Raw genomic sequence first — 19249 nt, 5'->3', positions numbered from 1 at the left:
GCGGCACGCGGCACGGCTGCCCTTTATCCCCTCTTCTGTTCATTTTGGCCATGGACCCCCTGGCCAGGCAATTCCAAGAGAATCACTTGCAGCGTGGTCTACAATTCCGTACGGGCCCTCTGTTATTGTCAATGTACGCTGACGACCCCGTGTTGTATGTTCGCATGCCCCATGACAACCTATCACCCTTAATTCGCGAGATTGTAAGGTTTGGTGAGTTCTCTGGACTCCACATTAATTGGCATTAATCCGTTATATTTCCCCTTACGTCGAGCACCACGCCCTGGCAGTGTGAATTTCCGTTGGAATGGTGGGATGACTCTGTCAAATATCTTGGCGTCCACATCCACTTGGACGCCAATTCCATCCTCTGCCTCAACTATGGTAGCGCCATTAGTTCTCTGGAGTCACAGGTCACGAGGTGGCTCCATCTGCCCTTATCCATGGCGGGTCGAATTACCATTATTAAGATGATAGTCCTGCCCCGATTTTTGTATTATTTTAACAATATTCCCATCCCCCTCACCAAGACCTTTTTTTCGCAGCTCCGCTCCATATTGCTGCGGCTGGTCTGGGGAGACAAGACACCCCGGGTCAGATGGAAGATACTGACATTACCGCCAGACAGAGGTGGGCTCGGCGTTCCAGATTTTTATTTATATTATTTAATTGCGCAATGCTGTTATGCATACGCCTGGTTCCACCCCGACTCACGCATCCCGTATTTGAAACCTGAGGCCGATCTCATACTTCCACGACAACTTCTCACACTCCTCCCTACCGGTTTCCCTCGTGATCCTCGGGATGTACAGACGGTATCTACCACTTGCTGGGCTTGGAGCAGACTACGCCGTTTATTAGGACTTGACTCCCTAAATTCCCCTGCTTTGCCATTGCCCAATTCCTCTCTGCTCCCGATCACCGGGGAATCACTGGTCAGGCGCACCCTTTCATAAATTTCATATGCACACACTCGGAGACCTGTTCCCAGACGGACATGCATTTTCATTCACAGAAGATACTCGCTTCAGTGAGCGTTCCTTTATGGACGCCTTCATTCTGACCCGTATGCGCTCGGCTTTGAGAGCTGGGTTTGGGTCCTTCCCGGTGGCCCCTGTTGAGTCCCCTCCCCTCACCCTATTGATTCAGACTCCGGACGGCGCCCATCTCATGTCCAAGCTCTATAACATATGTGGGACACTTACACTCTTAGACAACTCTAGGAACCGGGCTGCTTGGGAGGCAGACTTGGGAGCTCCGATCCTGGACGACCAGTGGGAGCACTGCTGCAGGGCCACAAGAGACATTTCCCTGAACAGTCGACACAGATTAATCCACTTCTAACTCCTTCGCCGGATGTATTTCACCCCATCTCACGCTCATATAATTGACGACTCTAGGCCCCACCATTGTCAGAAATGTTTAGCCCCCAATGCTGACTTTGCACATCTCACTTGGACATGCCCTAGGATTCACCAGTATTGGTTGAACATTCATACCACTTTGGGGGACATATTATCCATGCAACTTCTACCACTACCTGAGATCGCTCTTCTGGGATATGTGGCGAATTTCCCCAAAAAGGTCCGTAGGCTAGCTGCGCTGGGGTTTCTCCTAGCCAAGCGAGAGATTGCGCTATTCTGGGGCAGTAGACGTACCCCCACGCTACACGCTTGGTTGAACAGCCTTTCCTTCTGCAATGTGAACTGTGAGGAGTTCAGTACCCTGCATCCCCGTTCCTCCAGACCGGTGGATATTTGGGGCATGATTCCCAACTACAAGCTGGCATTACCCCGGAGGGGTGGGCTAGTTCCTCATTACATTGATTACCTGCTTCTAGAGTATTCGTATGGTTATCATTATTTCCGGAAAGGTATTTTGTTTTTTGTTCACAGCATTTAATTCTTTGTTGTCAATATTGGTTCCCATGTCAATGCTTTATGTATGTCATCTCATTTCTTCGCTGACTGTGCCACGTATGACTGCATTGTATCTTTATTGTCATGCCTTCATTGCAAAACGGGAAAATAAAGCTATTGCCATTATAAACTACAATAACTTTTATTTAAGTATTACTTATTTTTAAAAATTAAAAGCCATTGTTATTTGTAATATCAATACATCTAAGTCACGTAAATACAACACACATTCCATTACAAATGCTCTAGGTGTCACATTTGCGAAAAGTTAAAACTATTGGCATTGTAATTGACAAAGCTATTAATTTTGCTATTTTCAAAACCTACACATAAATAAAAAATGTGTCATTTACAATACCAATAGCTCAAACTTTCCTAATGCGAGACCTATTGCATTGCAAATGCTTGTTTGTTGTAGGTGATGATGTTGACTGTTAGGCACTCAAAGGGGTTGTAGTTGTGATTCAGATTCCGTCACAGAAATATTGTCTCTGTGGATGATCGCTAAGCCTCCGTGAGGCCATGAGTGTAGGGTGGTGGGGGTTTAGTAGGGGGGTGGGTGCTGTATATCCTGTGTGCTCGGGGGAATGGGTGTTCAGGTGGTTCGACGCGAGGAGAAGAGAGTGGAGGGCAGGTTGTGGAGGAGGATGAGAGCCTGTAGGTGACGGATGGGGGTGAGAGCCCATGATGGTCGTGGGGGGTTACTGTTGTCTATGGTTGTGGTGGGGGGGATGTCGTGTGTTGTCCCAGCAGGTGATGGACAGAGATGAGTGCCATCGGTGGGCAAAAGGGTGGTCCTGGTCTCTCTGAGGGTGGTGAGGGGGATGTCATGTGGTGCGAGGTCTCATAGGGGTGTAGTGGCTTTGTTGCTTGTGGATGTGTGGAGGGGGGTGTTCTGGTTGTTCGCAGTGAGTTGGGGTGTGTGGGGGGCAGGTGTAGGGATAGTTTGCCAGAGGTGAAAGGGGGTGAGAGCTGGCAAGTGGCGGTGGGAGTGGGACTCAAGGGTGAGGAGTAGGGCGGTCCTGTTATTTGTGGGGATGGTGAGGTGAATGACGTGCGGTGTGTGGAGTGTGGGGTTGCTAGGTGGTATCGGGCGGTAAGTGGCGGATGGCAGTGAGAGCTGAAGTGGGGGAGGGAATGTATCTTATTCTCCCTGTGGGAGGGGCAGGGATGAGGACGGGAGGCAGGCATGGGGGGTGGCTAGGGGGACTCAGCGAAGTGGGTGACAGGTGGGGGTGAGAATTGGATACAGGAAGAGGGGGGACGTTCACTCCCTGGGGTTTGTGGGGGGAAGGTCACGTGCTGAGGGTCGAGTGCTGTTGATAGTGAGTTCCAAGGCGGTATGTGCGTTCAAATGGTTGGTCCGGTTCCTCCGGTGTGGGAGTATGTGCGGGAGAGGAGGAGCGTGAGAGGGTGTGTCCCGGAGAGAGGGGAAGAGGGTATCGAAGGACTCTAGGTTGTTGCTGTTAGCTTGTATCAGGACTGTGCCAATAGAGTAAATGGTTACTGTGGTATTTCCAGTACGCCTTGGGCGGTGGGGGAGTGATATTCTTAGTTTGCAGCTATGTGAGGTGTTGGTTTTTTTGAGATTTTGAGGTGCGAATTGATGATGTATTTCCATGCTTCGTGTCTCTCAGTGTAGATAAGGTCCGTTTTTACCAGTCCTTTGGAGGAACAGTGGTAGGTGTCTGCAAAGAGTGACTCGGGATGCTGTCAGATCAGTTTCTGTTTAAAGTTTTTCTTTGCTTCGGGTGAGAGGTCAGGTGGGAAGCAGATCATGAAGGTGTTCCGGCCGTGCGGAGTTACGTGGCTCACAGAGGGTGGGAGGGCGGTGTGGGCTGTCCTGTCGGGAGGCATAGTGTGCGGAGTTACATGGTTCATAGGGGGCGGTGTGGGTTATCCTCTCTGGAGGCACAGTGTGAGTAGTGTGTTAGGGGGAGGGGGATGGGGCGGGCTAAAAAGAGGAGGGCGGGAGCTGAAAATGGCAAGTCTACGGCAAGAAGCAAGGTGAGAGGAGGAGGAAGTTCAAAATTGGAGAGAATTGGGGCGGTGTTATGTGGTCTGATTAGGGGAGGGCCAGCTACGGGAAGCCGTGGATTTGGAATACAAATTTGGAGAGAATAGGGTCGGAATTACGTGGTCATAATAGAGGAGGTTAGCTTCAAGGGTTGCGGTGGGTATGGTGCTGGTGGTGTGGAGAGCGGGGTCGCCTCAGTAGAGGGTTATGTTCCTGGGCGTCCCTTCACAGAGTAGCCTGTGGTGGTCAGGACTGACCGGAAGAGCTAAGGAAGCTAACACGCTCGATACAGACAGTGAGCTCCTGTCTGTGGGGGGAGAGGTGGCATTCAGTGTTGGTGGTTTTCAGGTCTGGTATGAGGTTATTTTAGGTGGCCATCTTGTGGTTGGCCCCCTGGAGCACTGCCCCTGGGGTTCAAGATTGGCGCGGTGGAGAGGGGTGAGGGGGGGTGGTCGCGCTGTACTAGGGACAGGTCAAAAATGTCCTGGAGTCAGTGGTATAACACTCATGGACGAGGTGCCAAAGCACAGTGTATATACTGCAGCAAACACTATCCCCCAGGTGGTGCAGTCAACTAAGGAGGGAATTAGACCACTCAGGAAACTCATTGTAAGAACCCTGGACCTCATTTTTAAAAAAAAGTTTTATTTATGATTTTTATAATGCATACATATTACAACAAATCAATGCAAAAGAGAGCTCCACGTCTGAATACTCTGCAGGGTAACAAGTTACATAATAGCGAGTTCATGTCTATTACCATAAATAACGAATATTCAGTAAGCAATCCTGAAAACAATAGCTTGACAGTCTGAACATCAGTGTCAATGGCGTGCCTGTGTCCATCCAACAACCAATCTGACCATAGGTGTCAATGGTGTGCCCGCGCCTATCCAACACTCAATCTGACCATAGGTGTCAATCGTGTGCCCGCGCCTATCCAACACTCAATCTGACCATACGTGTCAATGGTGTACCCGCGCCCATCCAACACCCTATCTGACCATACGTATCAATGGCGTGCCCGCCTCCATCCAACACCCTATCTGACCAGAGGTGTCAATGGCGTGCCTGCGTCCATCCAACAACCAATCTGACCATACGTGCCAATGGTGTGCCTGCATCCATCCAACACCCAATCTGACCATACGTGTCAATGGCGGGCCCGTGTCCATCCAACACCCTATCTGACCATACTTGTCAATGGCATGCCCGCGCCTACTCAACACCCGATCTGGCCATTCTTGTTTATGGCATGCCTGCGCCTATTCAACACCCGATCTGACCATCGGTGTGAATGGCGTGCCCGCATCCATCCAACACGCAATCTGAACATCAGTGTCAATGGCGTGCCTGCGTCCATCTGACAACCGTTCTGAACATCAGTCTCAATGGCGTGCCCGCCTCCGTTCAACACCCAATCTTACCATACGTGTCAATGGCGTGCCCGCGTCCATCCAACACCCAATCTGAACATCAGTGTCAATGGCGTGCCTGTGTCCATCCAACACCCTCTCTGACCATACGTGTCAATGGCTTTCCCGCATCCATCCAACACCCAATCTGACCATCGGTGTCAATGGCGTGCCTGCCTCCATCCAACACCCAATCTGACCATACGTGTCAATGGCGGGCCCGCGTCTATTCAACACCCAATGTGACCATAGGTGTCAATGGCGTGCCCGCGTCCATCCAACACCCTATGTGACCATACTTGTCAATGGCATGCCCGCGCCTATTCAACACCCGATCTGACCATCGGTGTGAATGGCGTGCCCGCATCCATCCAACACGCAATCTGAACATCAGTGTCAATGGCATGCCTACGTCCATCTGACAACCGTTCTGAACATCCGTCTCAATGGTGTGCCCGCCTCCGTTCAACACCCAATCTTACCATACGTGTCAATGGTGTGCCCGCGTCCATCCAACACCCAATCTGAACATCAGTGTCAATGGCGTGCCCACCACCGTCCAACACCCAATCTGGCCATCAGTGTCAATGGTGTGCCTGTGTCCATCCAACAACCAATCTGACCATACGTGCCAATGGTGGGCCTGCATCCATACAACACGCAATCTGACCATACGTGTCAATGGTGTGCCCGCGTCCATCCAACACCCAATCTGAACATCAGTGTCAATGGCGTGCCCACGCCCATCCAACACCCAATCTGAACATCAGTGTCAATGGCCTGCCCACCACCGTCCAACACCCAATCTGGCCATACTTGTCAATGGCGTGCCCGCGTTCATCCAACACCCAATCTGAACATCAGTGTCAATGGCGTGCCTGTGTCCATCCAACAACCAATCTGGCCATACGTGTCAATGGCGTGCCCACGTCTATCCAACACCCAATCTGACCATACGTGTCAATAGCTGGCCCGCGTCTATCCAACAACCAATCTGACCATTTGTGTCAATGGTGTGCCCGTGTACATCCAACAACCAATCTGACCATAGGTGTCAATGGCGTGCCCACGCCCATCCAACACACAATCTAACCATACGTGTCAATGGCGTGCCCGCCTCTATCCAACACCCAAACTGACCATGCTTGTCAATGGCGTGCCCGTCCAATACCCAATCTGACTATCGGTGTCAATGACGTGCCCGCATCCATCCAACACCCAATCTGACCATACGTGTCAATGGCGTGCCCGTGCCCATCCAATACCCAATCTGACTATCGGTGTCAATGACGTGCCCACGTACATCCAACACCCAATCCTTCCATACGTTTCAATAGCGTGCTCGTGTACATCCAACTACCACTCTGACCATAGGTGTCAATGGCGTGCCCGCGCCCATCCAACACCCAATCTGACTAACGGTGTCAATGGCGTTCCCGCGTCCATCCAACACGCAATTCTTCCATACGTGTCAATGGCGTGCCCGTGTACATCCAACTACCAATCTGACCAGAGGTGTCAATGGCGTGCCCATGCCCATCCAACACCCAATCTTACCATAGGTGTCATTTAGGAGTCCTAAAGTTAGGAGTCCTAACTTTACTACTCCTGAACTGAGAAAAATCCTAACTTTAAGACTTTCGGTATTCACAGAGGCATTTAGGAGTCCTAACTTCTGTGAATACCGAAATGAGAAAGTGCCTTCTGTGAATACCAAAATGGTAGTAAGTTTAGGATTTTGTACTAAGTTAGTTCTATGAATCGGGCACTCTGTGCTTACCCCTAGAGATTTTTTGTGCATTGTTTGCTAGAGTCTTATTGGTTTTATACTTGTTCAGGTCTCCAGTGTCACCGACACATCTATGCTTCTCCTTTCCCGCTTTCTGTCCAGTGGTTCAAATGTGGTTCCAATGTTTCATGCACACACTATTTCTTATTATTGCAGTTGGCAAACATCTACAATGTGTGATTAACCTGGTTTCTCTTGTTTGTAGACCCCTGGACACTGTAGCAGCCCTGATCCGGACCAAGGGTTGCCACAAGAACAGCACCGACTAGAGGTAAGTTGTCATCAGACTTAATTCCTTGTATTGTCACCAGCCAGGTCCCTTATTGCAATGCAGTGTCCAAGGATTTGGAGGTGACTCTTATAGCAATGCTTTAAAGTGGCCTCCAGAAGGTCCCCTCAGTGGTTGAGCCTTAGAAACATCTGTTCCTCATGAGACTTGAGCCCATTACCACTAGCTGGATGCTCTATAGCAGCAGTCTAGCTGTCCCGCTGCATCTGTTGGCGCATTTCCTTTTGGGACAGTGCTTGTCGGGCAGTACCTTTGAGTTCCTCACAAAAACATTAAATGTGCCTCAGTCGTCCACAGAATTTCAAGGTTGTAGCATTTATATCAGCAGATGTCCGAGACCTGTAGACTTCTGTCTGGTATGAGAAGTTAGCCTGGCATATGATGTCCACTAGTTCTAGTGGGCACCTTGCACCAGTCTAATCGACCCTTATTGATGGTGGTTGTAAAGTCAACCTTATAGAAAGCTATCCTAGTGGTAGCATGGACCAGCAGTCATCAGACTAAGACTTCAGAGAGCATGTGAAGCTAGTTCTTTTACCAATTATAATCTCTTGAATACCAAATGAAAGGACACCACACAAGGTATATATCAAATATATATGTATTTATTCTAAACACAACCCCTCTGTACTCTTTATGAGGTCAGAGGTCAAAGTACATTACAAGAATCTCAATTAGCATACAATAAGTTGCACAGTATATGTTATGCCCTAGGGGCCTCACAAACCATATACTAAAATAGTGGTATAAGAACCACGTGAGAATTAGAAAGCAGGCCTGGCGCTTCAAGCACTCCAATGCACAACTTTGAGATACCTCGTGAAGTAGGTGCAGCTTGCAAAATGCAGGATGTCCAGGAGTTCTGGTCCCACGTCTCTCGTGTCCGCCACGTGTCTCAGCTTTGCTGTGAGCGAAGGTCGGGGTCAGAGATGTCTGGAAGTCCATGTCCTGTGTCACAGATTCTTCGGGATCTGGCGGGAGCCTTGAAAATGCAGACCGGCAAAGTTGCTGTTGGTGCCTGTTTGAACAAGGCGGTCACTCCTTGACCACAAGGGAGATGTCTTCCAATCAAAATGGAATGTCGAAGGTCCAGGATTTATGTTTCAGAGTTTCGTCCAGGGTAATCTAAAGTCCTAGGGACTGGGTTCCTATACTTATACTAAGTTTAGGGGCTGGACTATCTTTAAGGTCCCTCCTATGGGAGGACCTGGGGAGGGGGTGGTTATACCCCTTCCCCTTTGTCCAGTTTCACGCCAGAGCTGGGGCAGAGTGCCCCAGCAACGGGTTTGAACTGGGAAATGCATGGAGCACCTTGTGTGCCCCAGGCAGTGTCTGGGAAGCATTCACTGAATGCAGCCCTCCCTGCCCAATACACTAAAGCCTGTCTGGGGAGGTGCTGGCACCTCCCTGGACATGAAACCTATTGTCCATGCCTCCCCTGCCGGAGTTTCGTCCAGCAGCCCAGCAGCAGTAGGGCAGACTCGTGTCTGTGGCAGCAGCATCCATTTTGTGATGCTGAGGCTCTGTTTAACTTTAACCGGGTAAACCAGTAAATACATGTCTTCTCCCTCTAGAAGGGTGGAATGCTACCCCCACAGAATTACACAGTACCGTGATAAATTAATTTCAAGATTCCTTATATGGAATATCAAGTAATCGCTTTAAAACTGCGTTCTGTACCAATTCTCACCAAGTTCCTATGGCCTCCTGGATTTCCCCATTGTTTTGTAATCGTTTGCTATAGGATATATCAATTTTTTAAACCTTTTTTGGCTATTTATTAGGTAATTATTAACGTTCTTTTGTATGTCGCAATATTTTGATGGTTGGATATTTAATTGTATACATGTTTTAATATTTCTCCTCATGTTCCATACGAATGCTCTGATTTATTTTTATATTTTTTTTGTACACTACATAGTATGTTTAATAAAAGTCTTTTTTAGGCAGCAGCTATGTATAAAGGAAGAATTTTGTATTGTATGTGAAGTATTTTTTGTTTAATATGCGTATGCATTTTTGTGGACCTCTGTAGGAGTTCTGTATCAAAATAAAAACAAAATGTCAAAATGTAATGGTTTCGTTCGAGAGTTGAAGTGGTGTTCATCAGTCCAGTTCCAGCCAGGAGCGGGGTTGAGCCCACCAGGGTACACTCCGCTCAAGTGCCCCCCCATGCTTTCTAGTATCCCCAGTATCCCCACTCTGGAGGTCAGCTCAAGGGGGGCCGAGGGCCTCAAAGAGCTCCCATTCAAATGACCCACAAGTAAGGCATGAGTGCTGGGCAGGACCGCATCATATGGTGAAAGTTGGCCTTTGGGGGCGTGCAGCGGTGACATCTGGGAGAAGAAAGGTTACCTGCGGGGAGTGTAATATGTGATATACTAAAATAGTTGTATGGACCCTTGACCTTCCTGGTAGGTCGCTTCCCCCGCTGCAGCTCCACCATCACCCCGCTGTCTCCGGCTGCTGCCGGTGTATCGAGGCCCTCCACCACCCGCAGGCTCCACCTGCGCCTCATCCCTGGTGGCCAGTGGTGGCCTTAGGTATGTTTTGCTTGCTGCCTGTTGCTTTGTGCCTGCTTTGTAACTGTCTGTACCCCCTGCCCCCCGCTCGCCGCTCTGATTCTGTGCCCCCTTTTATTCTGTACCCCTCGCCGTTCTTTGTACCCCTGTGCTGACTTGTGCCTCTGTGCCCCTTGTTCTTGTCCTCTTTTCTCTTCTGTGCCCTGCGCCGGTCTCCTGTCCCCTGTCCCCGCCCCTGCGGCCCCGCCCCCTCCGCACCCATTCGTTTACCAGTCCCTCGCATATGGCACAGCGACAAGACGCCAGACAGCCGCACTGCCACAAAGACGCCGTCCACAACCACCACCACCTCATCAGGACCGCCAAAAGAACTTCCTTCACAAACCGCCTTGACAACAACGCACACAACAGCAAGGAGCTCTTCACCATCGTGAAGAAACTCTTCAACCACAGCTCCAACGCCAACAACATCCCACCATCGCAAGCCCTGTGCGACTCCCTCGCCACCTTCTTTCATCTGAAGATCACCAACATCCATGACAGCTTCAGACCCCGTACGACCCCTGCCGACCACACCGCACCGAACCCCCCGCACCCCACCGCCCACGACACACTGACAACCTGGGCCAACGTGAGCGTCGAGGACACAATCAGGACCATGGGAACAATCCACTCCGGTTCCCCATCCGACCCTCTCCCGCACCACATCTTCAACAAAGCCAGCAATTCCATCGCACCACACCTGCACAAAATCATCAACCTCTCCTTTGAGACCGCCACCAACTGGAAGCACGCAGAGATCAACACCCTACTGAAGAAACCCAAGGCGGATCCGAGCGACCTCAAGAACTTCCGTCCCATCTCCCTGCTTCTGTTCCCAGTAAAGGTCATCGAGAAGATAGTAAACACCCAGCTCACCCGTCACCTCGAAGACAACAACATCCTGGACCCGTCCCAATCAGGTTTCCGCAGCAACCACAGCATGGAGGCCGCCCTCATCACCGCCACAGACGACATCAGGATCCTACTAGACAACGGCTAGTCGGCGGCCCTCATTCTCCTGATTCTCTCCGCTGCCTTCGACACAGTCTGCCATCACACACTACGCACATGCCTGCACGACGCAGGGATCCAAGACAAGGCCCTGGGCTGGACCATCTCCTTCCTCTCCGGCAGAACTCAGAGAGTCCGCCTCCCCCCGTTCTGATCCGATGCCTCCGAGATCATCTGCGGTGTCTCTCAAGTATCTTCCCCCAGCCCGACGCTGTTCAATGTCTACATGGCTCCACTAGCACGCATCGCCCGACAGCACAACCTCAACATAATCTCCTACGCCGACGACACTCAGCTGATCCTCTCCCTCACCATGGACCCCCGCACTGCCAAATCTAACCTCCACCAGGGAATGAAGGCCATCGCAGACTGGATGGAGTACAGCCGCATCAAACTAAACACAGACAAAACGGAAATCCTCATCCTCTGGTCCAACCCCTCTGCATGGGACGACTCTTGGTAGCCCACGTCACTGGAGTCCCCCCAACCCCCACCAACCACGCACGCAACCTGGGAGTCATCCTCGACTCAAAACTCTCCATGACGAAACAAGTCAATATGGTCTCCTCCACTTGTTTCAACACCCTCCGCATGCTCCGCAAGATCTACAGATGGATCCCGACAAACACGAGGAAAACAGTCACCCAGTCCCTAGTCAGCAGCAGACTCGACTACGGAAACGCCCTCTACACCAGAGCCTCGTCCAAGCTCATCAGCAGACTACAGAGAATCCAGAATGCCTCGGCACGCCTGATCCTCGACGTCCCGTGCCACGACCACATCACCCCCCATCTTGAGGAACCTGCACTGGCTCTTCGTCGACAAAAGAATCTCCTTCAAGGTTCTGATCCACGCACACAAGGCACTCCACAAAACCGGCCCAGCCTATCTCAACAGTCGACTCTCCTTCTACGTACCCAACAGGAAACTCCGCTCCGCCGACCACACCCTGGCCACGGTCCCACGCATCCGGAGAACCACTTCCGGAGGCAGATCCTTCTCCCATCGTACCGCCAGGACCTGGAACACCCTCCCCCTCTACCTGCGACAAACCGAAGACCTGCTGACCTTCAGGAGACAACTCAAGACCTGGCTCTTCGACCAATAGCAGCAGCCCCCCCCCCTCCCAGCGCCTTGGAACCCTCACAGGTATGTAGTGCGCTTTACAAGTTATATGATTGATTGAGGTGACGAGGCCCCCCAGTCTGCATCATCGAGGGGACTCGCCTACACCTCCCATTTGTGTTCCACAGGGGCTAACCTGTCGGGTGGATTTAGTATGAATGATTTGTAGATTTGAGAAATCATGCCCTTACCTAGTGAGCCCAGTGGGCATTTCACCTGACTCGGGCAAAATATGTAGGAGGGGAGAGTGGATGGCAGAGTTTGTTTGAGCTGAAGATATTTGTGAAATTGTGTAGTGTATTGGGAGAATTTGACTGGAGATCTTGGAAGGATTTTCTCCCAAGACTTGCCAGAGTCTCTCAGTTGTTCTATCCGCATCTCATTCCACTTGGCAAATCCTTCTAGCTGGGCTCTCTACAGGGAGGCGACAGCTGGGTGGGCCATCACTTCCACCCGGTCAGCTGGGGTGCTCTCTTCCACATAAGGAGGGCCACTCTGGGTGGGCTGTCAGTCCAACTGGTCAGCTGGAGTGCTCGGTTCCACCTCAGTAGAACCACTCTGTTGGGAGATGACAGCTGGGTGGGCATCACTTCCATCCGGTGAGCTGAAGTGCTCTCTTCCATGTCAGGAGGACCACTCTGGGTGGGCCGTCACTTCCACCTGGTCAGCTAGGGTGCTCTCTACCACATCAGGGGGACCACTCTGGGTGGGCTGTCACTTCCACCCAGTCATCTGGGGTGCTCTCTTTTGTATAAGCAAAATAACACCTGCTCCGTAATCACCAGGACATGATGCAAAGGCTTCATCTATGATGATGCAAGAAGTTCAGGATCCGATGCTGATTGATAAAGGCATCTTCGAAAACTAGTAGTATTGATGCGTTCAAGAGTGGAGAGGGGTGAGGAGTTGGCCTAACGGCTAGGGCGCTCGACCTCGGACCTGGGGATCTGGGTTCGAGTCTCGGCAACGACGCCAAAATCCTCCTGTGATTCTGGGCAAATCACTTAATCTCCCTGTGCCAAAAATAAATGTGTGTCCGTCCTCATGTAACGTAACTGGTGCTATGTAAAGCGCTCTGATACCTGATTCGGTTCGGGTCTAGTTCGTGCTATATAAAACTCTACAAAAAAAAAAAGAGTGTTGTATTCCTCTGTTATATCCTAAGTGTTATATCTTGTGTGTGCCTATTGCTTCCCTCGCCTCGGCCACCCCCCTTAATATTGTGAAGATCCTACCTGATGGCAATTAAAGCATTTTTTAGCCACTTATGCTAAAAGGAGGATCTGTTAGACTTGAAATCCCCATTTGCGTAATGCTTCCAGTCACATAACATCATAAGTATTTTAGGTTAGCATTGCGTGGCTAAATAGATACAATTTGCATTTCATGTTGTACAACCCACTGAGCTATCTGAGTAATGAGTGACCCCTATGTATACTTGTGACTCCATTAGCTTTTGCAGCTTTTGCAGTTCCTATTAGGCTGCTTTAACTAGGCCCGAAGTAGGCCGCAAAATGTTCACGTTGCTTGCCTCAGCAGAATACTGCATTTCATTATTATTTTCTGTCTGCCTTTCCAAGGCCGCTTTCTGATGTACTAATGAATAAGCCTTTCTGTGTGTATGTTCATCTGTAGGGAGGTTTCTGCTCCAACGTTAAGACCAATGATGGGTGGTAAGAAAGGCTTCAGACCAGTCATGGTGAATATTCCTGAGAACTGAAGGAATTAATGATATGGGAAGAAAGGTGTAGTGAAGCGGAAAACTCCACCTCAACCGAAATGTGTCCCCCAACATATCCCATTGTGTAAACTTGAGGCCGTACAATTGTGGACAATGGGCGTTATCACAAGTTGCAAATTTGTCAACCTGGGGGGCCCCACAGGGCTAACATGTTCTGAACCAGAATCCAAAAGGAGATGCCGCTCGTGATCGGCAAGATGATGCCAACTCAGACTGAGAGCTGACCAGATGGTTGGCACCTAGCCAGGTCTCATGCTGGTGCACGTAGAACCCAGAGACGGGCACTATTGCGCCGCCGGAACTTCACTTTTTTGATGTTGCAGTGGCGCAATGTGTCACTGCATATTTATAAGGCGACGTAAAGCCACTTTACGTGGCTTTTCATGGCCTTATAAATATGTGCTCCTTTCACGCAGAACACTGCATAAAACGGGCGTTCCATGGGTGTTGCTGAGGGTGTTCCAACACAACACCCATGAAACCTGACGCATTCCCAGATTTACAAGAAATTGTGAACTTGGGAATACATCCGAATCTAACGCCACCCCGAGGGTGGCGTTAGGGAGGTGCAACAAGGAGAATTTCTCATCGTGCTTTCCTTTTCTTTTTGTGCTGCATTCTGCAGCACACATAGAAAAAGGAAATTGCCTCTTGTGATTTACTTTGTGCAGGAATGTCTCCCTTCCTTCACAAAATGCAAGCACCCTTGCATTGCACCATGGTGAAAGGCTGCCTGCATTGGTGCATTTCAGCCCACTGTGCGCCTGCGCTGGGGAAAAGGACAGGAATGCGAGGTATCACATAGATACGGCGCATTCCTGCCCTTTTGTTCTGACGTAGAGCAGTGCAGCAACATTCCTTGTGGTGCTGCCCTACCCAAGACCTCATAAATGAGGCCCAGAGTCTCTGGGCTTCCCGACAGAGGAGGAGAGACCTCCAGCAGGAAGGTGTTGGATCGACTGAATCCAGTCAAGAGTGAACTAGAAAGAAGAGATCACACTCTTTGGCCACATTTACACCGACACAAGATGTTTGGCAGAAAGAGCCAGACCACCCGTAGGATCATTAGACCACCATGAGCCACACCACCCATAGGATCATGAGACCACCATGAGCCAGACCACCCGTAGGATCATGAGACCACCATGAGCCAGACCACCCGTAGGATCATGAGACCACCACGAGCCAGACCACCCGTAGGATCATGAGACCACCATGAGCCAGACCACCCGTAGGATCATGAGACCACCATGAGCCAGACCACCCGTAGGGTCATGAGACCACCATGAGCCAGACCACCCGTAGGATCATGAGACCACCATGAGCCAGACCACCCGTAGGATCATGAGACCACCACGAGCCAGACCACCCCTAGGATCATGAGACCACCATGAGCCAGACCACTCGTAGGATCATGAGACCACCATGAGCCAGACCACCCGTAGGATCATGAGATCACCATGAGCCAGACCACCCATACGATCATGAGACCACCATGAGCCAGACCACCCGTAGGATCATGAGACCACCATGAGCGAGACCACCCGTAGGATCATGAGACAACCATGAGCCAGACCACCCGTAGGATCATGAGACCACCATGAGCCAGACCACCCGTAGGATCATGAGACCACCATGAGCCAGACCACCCGTAGGATCATGAGATCACCATGAGCCAGACCACCCGTAGGATCATGAGACCACCATGAGCCAGACCCCCCGTAGGATCATGAGACCACCATGAGCCAGACCACCCATACGATCATGAGACCACCATGAGCCAGACCACCCATACGATCATGAGACTGCCATGAGCCAGACCACCCGTAGGATCATGAGATCACCACGAGCCAGACCACCCGTAGGATCATGAGACCACCATGAGCCAGACCACCCGTAGGATCATGAGACCACCACGAGCCAGACCACCCGTAGGATCATGAGACCACCATGAACCAGACCACCCGTAGGATCATGAGACCACCATGAGCCAGACCACCCGTAGGATCATGAGACCACCACGAGCCAGACCACCCCTAGGATCATGAGACCACCATGAGCCAGACCACCCGTAGGATCATGAGATCACCATGACCCAGACCACCCGTAGGATCATGAGACCACCATAAGCCAGACCACCCGTAGGATCATGAGACCACCATGAGCCAGACCACCCGTAGGATCATGAGACCACCATGAGCCAGACCACCCGTAGGATCATGAGACCACCATGAGCCAGACCTTCCGTAGGATCATGAGGCCACCATGAGCCAGACCACCCGTAGGACCATGAGAACACAATGAGCCAGACCACCCACAGGATCATGAGACCACCATGAGCCAGACCACCCGCAGGATCATGAGACCACCATAAGCCAGACCACCCGTAGGATCATGAGACCACCACGAGCCAGACCACCCGTAGGATCATAAGACCACCATGAGCCAGACCACCCGTAGGATCATGAGACCACCATGAGCCAGACCACCCATAGGATCATGAGACCACCACGAGCCAGACCACCCGTAGGATCATGAGACCACCATAAGCCAGACCACCCGTAGGATCATGAGACCACCATGAGCCAGACCACCCGTAGGATCATGAGACCACCACGAGCCAGACCACCCCTAGGATCATGAGACCACCATGAGCCAGACCACTCGTAGGATCATGAGACCACCATGAGCCAGACCACCCGTAGGATCATGAGATCACCATGAGCCAGACCACCCGTAGGATCATGAGACCACCATAAGCCAGACCACCCGTAGGATCATGAGACCACCATGAGCCAGACCACCCGTAGGATCATGAGACCACCATGAGCCAGACCACCCGTAGGATCATGAGACCACCATGAGCCAGACCTTCCGTAGGATCATGAGGCCACCATGAGCCAGACCACCCGTAGGACCATGAGAACACAATGAGCCAGACCACCCACAGGATCATGAGACCACCATGAGCCAGACCACCCGCAGGATCATGAGACCACCATAAGCCAGACCACCAGTAGGATCATGGGAACACAATGAGCCAGACCACCCACAGGATCATGAGACCACCATGAGCCAGGCCACCTGGAGGATCATGAGACCACCCTGAGCCAGACCACCCGTAGGATCATGAGACCACCATGAGCCAGACCACCCGTAGGATCATGAGACCACCATGAGCCAGACCACCCGTAGGATCATGAGACCACCATGAGCCAGACCACCCGTAGGATCCTGAGACCACCATGAGCCAGACCACCCATAGGATCCTGAGACCACCATGAGCCAGACCACCCGTAGGATCATGAGACCACCCTGAGCCAGGCCACCCGTAGGATCATGAGACCACCAAGAGCCAGACCACCCGTAGGATCATGAGACCACAATGAGCCAGACCTCTCGTAGGCTCATGAGACCACCATGAGCCAGACCACCCGTAGGATCCTGAGACCACCATGAGCCAGACCACCATGAGCCAGACCACCCGTAGGATCATGCGACCACCATGAGCCAGACCACTCATAGGATCATGAGATCACCATGAGCCAGACCACCCGTAGGATCATGAGACCACCATGAGCCAGACCACCCGTAGGAGCATGAGACCACCATGAGCCAGACCACCCGTAGGATCATGAGACCACCATGAGCCAGACCACCCTTAGGATCATGAGACCACCATGAGCCAGACCACCCGTAGGATCATGAGACCACCATGAGCCAGACCACCCGTAGGATCATGAGACCACCATGAGCCAGACCACCCGTAGGATCTTGAGACCACCATGAGCCAGACCACCCGTAGGATCATGAGACCACCATGAGCCAGACCACCCGTAGGATCATGAGACCACCATGAGCCAGACCACCCGTAGGATCATGAGACCACCATAAGCCAGACCACCCGTAGGATCATGAGAACACAATGAGCCAGACCACCCACAGGATCATGAGACCACCATGAGCCAGACCACCCGTAGGATCATCAGAGCACCATGAGCCAGACCACCCGTAGGGCCATGAGACCACCATGAGCCAGACCACCCGTAGGATCATGAGACCACCATGAGCCAGACCACCCGTAGGATCATGAGACCACCATGAGCCAGACCACCCGCAGGATCATGAGACCACCATGAGCCCGACCACCCGTAGGATCATGAGACCACCATAAGCCAGACCACCCGTAGGATCATGAGACCACCATGAGCCAGACCACCCGGAGGATCATGAGACCACCATGAGCCAGATCACCCGTAGGATCATGAGAACACAATGAGCCAGACCACCCGTAGGATCATGAGACCACCATGAGCCAGACCACCCGTAGGAGCATGAGACCACCATGAGCCAGACCACCCATAGGATCATGAGACCACCATGAGCCAGACCACCCGTAGGATCATGAGACCACCATGAGCCAGACCACCCGTAGGATCATGAGACCACCATGAGCCAGACCACCCGTAGGATCATGAGACCACCGTGAGCCAGACCACCCGAAGGATCATGAGACCACCATGAGCCAGACCACCCGTAGGATCATGAGACCACCATGAGCTAGACCACCCGTAGGATCATGAGACCACCATGAGCCAGACCACCCGTAGGATCATGAGACCACCATGAGCCAGACCACCCGCAGGATCATGAGACCACCATGAGCCAGACCACCCGTAGGATCATGAGACCACCATGATCCAGACCTCCCGTAGGCTCATGAGCCAACCATGAGCCAGACCACCCTAGGATCCTGAGACCACCATGAGCCAGACCACCCATAGGATCATGAGACCACCATGAGCCAGACCACCCGTAGGATCCTGAGACCACCATGAGCCAGACCACCCGTAGGATCATGAGAACACAATGAGCCAGACCACCCACAGGATCATGAGACCACCATGAGGCAGACCACCCCTAGGATCATGAGACCACCCTGAGCAAGACCACCCATAGGATTGTGAGACCACCATGAGCCAGACCACCCGTAGGATCATGAGACCACCATGAGCCCGACCACCCGTAGGATCATGAGACCACCATGAGCCAGACCACCCATAGGAGCATGAGACCACCCTGAGCCAGACCACCCATAGGATCATGAGACCACCACGAGCCAGACCACCCATAGGATCATGAGACCAACATGAGCCAGACCACCCGTAGGATCATGAGAACACAATGAGCCAGACCACCCATAGGAGCATGAGACCACCATGAGCCAGACCACCCGTAGGATCATGAGACCACCATGAGCCAGACCACCCGTAGGAGCATGAGACCACCATGAGCCAGACCACCCGTAGGATCATGAGACCACCATGAGCCAGACCACCCGTAGGATCATGAGACCACCATGAGCCAGACCACCCGTAG

At 51.8% G+C, this 19249-nt stretch overlaps 1 long non-coding RNA gene across 1 annotated transcript in view; it reads left to right on the top strand.

Moving 5' to 3' along the window:
* LOC144806503 (uncharacterized) overlaps window positions 1-19249 on the top strand; it is an 82014-nt gene that overhangs the window by 7420 nt on the left and 55345 nt on the right. The window contains exon 2 of the long non-coding RNA XR_013605817.1: window positions 7346-7411. This is a non-coding gene — a long non-coding RNA (uncharacterized LOC144806503). The remainder of the gene's footprint in view (window positions 1-7345; window positions 7412-19249) is intronic.

This window comes from Lissotriton helveticus (assembly GCF_964261635.1).
Source record: "Lissotriton helveticus chromosome 1_1 unlocalized genomic scaffold, aLisHel1.1 SUPER_1_unloc_8, whole genome shotgun sequence".
In the NCBI taxonomy this organism is placed as follows: domain Eukaryota; kingdom Metazoa; phylum Chordata; class Amphibia; order Caudata; family Salamandridae; genus Lissotriton; species Lissotriton helveticus.
Note: the sequence above shows the minus strand (reverse complement) of the source record. Positions and strands in the feature narration are given on the sequence as shown.